This window comes from Atta cephalotes (genome assembly GCF_000143395.1).
Source record: "Atta cephalotes unplaced genomic scaffold scaffold00010, whole genome shotgun sequence".
Classification (NCBI taxonomy): Eukaryota; Metazoa; Arthropoda; class Insecta; order Hymenoptera; family Formicidae; genus Atta; species Atta cephalotes.
In genome coordinates, this window is record NW_012130074.1 from 872,822 (window position 1) to 879,046 (window position 6,225).

General features: G+C 35.9%; 1 protein-coding gene across 1 annotated transcript in view; it reads right to left on the minus strand.

Annotated features, from left to right (window-relative positions):
* LOC105627848 (1-acyl-sn-glycerol-3-phosphate acyltransferase alpha-like) overlaps positions 1–6,225 on the minus strand; it is a 97,044-nt gene that overhangs the window by 807 nt on the left and 90,012 nt on the right. The gene's annotated exons all lie outside the window — the stretch shown is intronic.

Here is a 6,225-nt window from a genome sequence, read left to right on the forward strand (position 1 = left end):
AGAGAGAGAGAGAGAGAGAGTTTATTATAAATTCAGTTTATAAATTCAGTAAAATTAGTTTATTAAAATTAATTTATTAAAATTATCTATTAAAATTATATATTATTAGTTTATTAATATAATAATCACAACGAATAATAACTAGTTTCTCAATGATACATATTATATTATATATAACAATCTAACTTTCGCGCGGAATAGCGTCAGAACGAGTATATCTGATCGGAACGCAAAAGAGGCTCGAATAGGAAGTGAGATGCAGATTGACTACAAAGATCATAATAAATTATTGAGTATTGAGAAGTGTGATTCATGTGCTATCGTGTTTACAATAGGTATATTTGTTCATACGCGCGCGTACGTGTGTGTTTGTAAGTGCATACGTGTTTCGCTGAACGCAATCTCGCTCGGCGGATGCCACAGATGGCTTTTTGTGTTGAGGCCGAGGGGGTAATCACTCAAAAAATAGGTATACACTGGACTTTGGACTTCAAAACTTCATCGGAATTCATGAATTTATTGAACTTCATTGGACTTCTCCGGACTTTACCTTTATTGGATTTCAAGGAATTCTTCAGATTTCATCGGATTTCACCAGACTTTATCAGATTTTTGACAGATTGTACACCGGAATTCAAGAGTGCTTATCCCCTTGGTCGCGGCGCGTTGACAATACGCGACATATGCGTTGGAAATCAGCTGCGTGCAGCAGCGCGTAGCTGATTAGTTATCGCACACGCGGGTATACACGAATCCCGATCGTAATCGCGGCACGATACTTCTCCGCGATACGGAAAACGGAATTTTTGAGAGCGATAGTGATTGATGGTCAAGAATTCTCGGCGGAGAAGACTCCATCCCTGACTACTATTGATGCCGTAAGTAGCGGAGGTGCGTGCACCAGACGACGCGAGACGTCTCTCGACGGAATATGCTTTATGTTCTCTCTATTGCTGAAGCAGCATGGGGAATAGACGGCGGCCACAGAAGCTCGACGAGGCAGAATATGCTCTGATCCTGGAGAAATCCCGTCGGTGTAAGGGCACAAGGATTGCAGCTAGTCGGCGGCCGAGTACGCTCGGCAGGCAGAGTTTCCTTTGTCCTGGAATTACCCCATCGATGCAGTGGCAGTATACAGGAAATCAATTGGTCGCTATCGAGAATTCTTGATAGAGTACTCTTGATTACTTCTCGCGACAGTAACGGCCATTAGGAGTCGGATTGAATCGGAACGGAATTGTGGCAGAATCGAGAGCGTTAACATTTGCGTCTTTATATATGATTATTGCTCCTGATCGTATTGTTCGGAAACGCTCGGCGATTCTCGCTGGCTGACATGAGCGAGAGCGATATCAATTCAGTATTCGGTCGGTTTCAAAAAACTCCGACAGAACGACGGTCACCGGTGCAGGTTATTTCAAATGTGGATCGGTGATAACAATACATCGAGGCTCGTAAGGATGTACTTAGGTTATAAGGAGATGTTTCAAGTTTACTTAGGTAGGTTTGTTCGCATCGCATGCTCCAATATGCTCCTGCCATAATTCCTACTCGCTCTAATGAGAGCATTGGAGTGAGAAAGAACCTTTAGTCCTCTCTCCAGCAAAAACCCAGCTAACATTAAATATTCATAGAAAATTCGATTCATATTCCCAATATGCCGAATATTCCACACAGTAAAAAAATCGTCGCGGAATATACAAATGTCGATATAAAATGTTTGGAACATTGTATGAATACTATATATTATGAAAATCACTCGCAAGCAAGTAGTACACATCTTCGCTGACAGAGGGTGGAAAGCATTTATTCGTTAACAAAAATCATTTGGGAGAGAATATAAAGAGCGGAGTATTTCGCCCGTAAAGTAATCTCTAAAAATTGGAATCCAAGATGAAAGTGCGAAGTATTTTTCAAAACAAAATTTTGTTTAAAAACTGATTTAGGGACGATCGAACCTGAAATTTCTGGAAAAATTAAAATTTTGTGGAACATATATGGAACATTTGCGGAATATGTAACAATATTTAAATGAAATTTTTAACTAATATTTGAATGTTGATTTTACATTCCGTAAATATTTCGGAATATTCCGGAATACTCTTGAAATGTTTTTTTTAAGAAAATAATATAAGAAAAAACTCAAATAATTAATAAAATTTATAATAAGTATAAATTTATAATAAGTATAGGACTACAAGCCAAGCAAGATCTTAATGCTGTTTTATTATGAAACAAAAGTTTATTATAACATACGTTTCGATCCTAATTAAGTCATTCTCAGTGTTGAAACTAATACAATTTTTAAAAAACAACGACTTATTTGAATGACACTAACATGACAAACACATAAATTTAACATAAACAAATAATTTAGACAGTAATTATAATAATATACAAATATCGCAGTAGATGTAAAATTTCCATTATGAATGGCATTGAGCATTGTTAATATCAACGTAAGAAATTAGATGCCGAAAAATTTGGATAAAAACTTGAATGTATAGATATATTACAGCGTATATAGTCATCAGCGGCTATCTTATAAAATGACCTTAAAAATGTAATCGCAAAGGTTCGGAATTGCATTCTCAAACTGATAGATGATGCAATTATTGTAGAAAAATAATAAAACACAAGGGATAGTGAATGTGTGTATTATTACGCATATAAGAAAATAAAAGACTTGGAGAAAAATACAACGCTTGCTCTTCGCGCATCACACGTCTGTTCTCGCTTCGCCGCATTCTCTCTATTTACCTACATGTCGTCCCTTTACGAAACTCGCCGCTTGCATACGCACAATCTAAAAAGCGCGTCAAATAGCATCGCATCTTACACTCGGCTATTCTATTTACATCTGCTCTCAGATGTATGATTTTAGAGTGTAGCTTCTTTCCAAGATTTCATGTGGTCGATAACCATAAATGTTATGCAAGACTTTCTTCACTTATTTTCTCGATGATATATCGTTCATTGCGAAGTGTTTTCTTGACACAGTATGGGTCTAAATATTTAGCAGCTAATTTTAGTTCCGTACTACTTTGTGTGCGCTTAATGACAACTCAATCGCCTTTCTTATATTGTAATGGAGCTTTTCTCTTTTTATTATATTTTTATTATATTTATTATATTTATTATTCGTTTATTTTTTTCTTGAATTTTAATGATGAATTGTCTTGCAAGCTCTCGAGATTGTTCGCGTTCCTCTTGGAAAGATGCTGCCTCTTCCGCTTCGATAATGTTTCTAATCATAATGGGATCTTTTTTCATTTTCATTTGCGTGAACAAGAGATAAAACGGCGACATTCCAGCTTTTATTAAATATATACGTTCCAAAGAGAATGTCTTCTTTATCTATAAATATATCATCCTTCCAGTTTTCCGGATTTTTTTTCCGCTAAAATACAGTCAATACAATTTACACACATACTTCTCTCTTTTTGGACGCATTCCTTTGAATCAATAGTCCGTCTTTATAAGTTTTTCCGTTTTGTCAACAAAGTGGCCTCGATCATGAATATATACGGAATGATGTTAGATTGTATTGACTCCGGTACAATAATTAGAGCTTTATTATATATCATCTATAGCAAGTTGTTCCTTATGCAATAATCGTCTATTTTGCCCAACTGGGTTTGTTCTAAAATCTTCTTTGTTTCGTCGTTGTCTAGTTAACTTCTCCTTAGTTTAGCTGCAATCGTCTCTTGGCATTTGATCACCATTGTTGAAGAATTCCTGCTGAGAGCATCAACGTGGCGCATAAGATTTCCTGTGTGATGTTCGATTGTGTACGTAAAGTCTTGAAGAAACAGGGCCCATCTCGCAATTTTTACATAACAATCAGTTTTCTTAAGTGTTAACATAAATTGACAATCTGTCACTATTTTAAATGGAATGTCGATCAGATAAACTCTAAATTTTTTATCGCTTTTATTACTGCTAAAATTTCTAGCTCATAACTGTGTAACATTGCTTCTGCCGTCAACATTTTTATTCGCATAAAAACAACGGTCTTCGCTATCACGCTGCATTAAAATCGCTCCGAATCTGTAGCTGAATGCGTCGGTATGTAATTCAATTATCTGCGGTAGGTGAATATATACATAATACCAGTTTATACAGTATTTTCTTTAGTTGATCGAACGCCTGTATTTCTCTATCGCCAAAGGGAAAATGCGCATCCTTTTTTATTAATTCTTAATGAGCGAGCAATTGTCGCATAACCTGTCACAAATTTTCTAAAGCCTGCAAGACCTAAAAAACTTTGTATCGTCTTTATATCCTTCGGTGTCAGAAAATTTCTTATCGCTTTAGTTTTATTTTTGCAAGGTGTAACATTATCATTTTCTAAGATGTAACCTAAATAGCTAATTTTCGTTTAAAAACTGACACTTCTCTCAATTTGTCGTTAATTCGTATTCACTAGCTACCGATAAAACTGCTTTTAAACGCGACAAACCTTCTTGGTAATCAATAGAGAGCACGATTAGGTCCATGTAAACTGAAACGATTCCTTTTGTTACTAAATCATTAAATACGGCATTTATGTAACGTTGAAAATATGCTGGCGAAATTAAGCCAAACGACGTAGAAATTCATAGTGTCCGTTGGATATTATGAACGCTGTATATTTGCGATTATCCTCGGCTACTACAATGTGGAAAAACCCATTTGCTAAATCTACGCCGAGAAACCCGAGCACCTTGTCAATTTGATCCTCTATAATAGATAATGGATAGCGTACTTTCACTATTTTATCATTCAGTTTGTGATAATCAACACATAATCGCATCGTGTTATTTTTCACGAACACACTAAGATTAGCATAGTTTGAATATGACGGTTGAATGATATCTCAATCTAATCACGTTTGTATCTGCGTATCGACAATCTTTAATTCTTGTGGCGCTAATTCGGCGAGCGCATTCGTAGATCGAGATCCTTTACAACTATTTGTAACTCGATTCCTTCAATTTTAGTCTTTTGCAGCTTATAATCAGATATAATTTGTTGAAGTTGTTTTCTCTGTTGTGATCTTGATTATTTATGTGCGATAAATCTACTTCATCTACTTTAGAAACTACATCGATTTTGTTAACAAAGGTTAACTTATTAATTTCTTTCGCGATCTTCGTAACATTTATTATTTTACCACTTCTTATTCGCATTCTACTTCGCTCAGAAAGTCGAATTCAATGATCATGTCATCATTCAAAAGCGCATCAGGGATCACATGGAAATCAACTTCAAAGTATTCGCAATATATACTTTTACGTGAATCAGTTCTAAGGTAATATTTTCGGCTGCATGCCTCGAAATTTAACTGTCTGACTCATCAGTTTCGGAGCTCCCATTTTGACATAAACTCCCGCACGCATGAGACTTAAGTTGCTACCTGAATCAAACAAAACAATTGCTTCGATGTTTATTAATTTGAACAACTTCATAAATTCTCTTACATTTATTATGTGTTACTTTTAAACTATATCTTCTACCTTATTCTGAGTCGCATTGCAGCTTTTATTCTTTTCGATCTTTGTACGCTGCGAACAATTTGCCGCTATGTGTCCATGCTCGCTACATTGGAAGCACAATATACTTTTCTCCTTCGATGGGCACGTTACACTGAGATAAGATTTTTTCCGCCACAATTAAAACAATGCTTAACCTCCGCTTTTTCATCCATTCTACTTGTTTGTGCCTGCTTTTTCCTAAAATCCGTCCGACCTTATTTATGCTCTTACTCTTAGCTTTTATAAACTCATATGTATTTAAATTCGCCTTTAATTAGAGATATCGTTTTAAGGCCATATAAAATTGACTTATTTATCTCATCATCGATAATACCATCTATTATACAGTAATTCAGAAAAACCCCGTCCTTACACAGACGTGTTCCAGACTGAATTCTAAAACAACTTTTCCTTTACGAAAATTTTATCCGACGCTTACTTTTTGAGTTATTAAAGGATAAAGTTATCAAATCACAGGTATAAAAGGTAAGCAGAGATGGCATTGGGCGCACTCATCGTCTGACGCGAGCGACCACAAAGGGCATTCGTTGCAATCAGATGTCTAAGAACAAAAAGTTCTCACATAATAAACATACGCACGTACGTACGCATGCTCTCTCTCTTTTCTCTTTTCTCTTTCTCTTTCTCTCTCTCTCTCTCTNCTNCNCTCTCTCTCTCTCTCTNTCTCTNTCTCTNTCTNTCTCTCTCT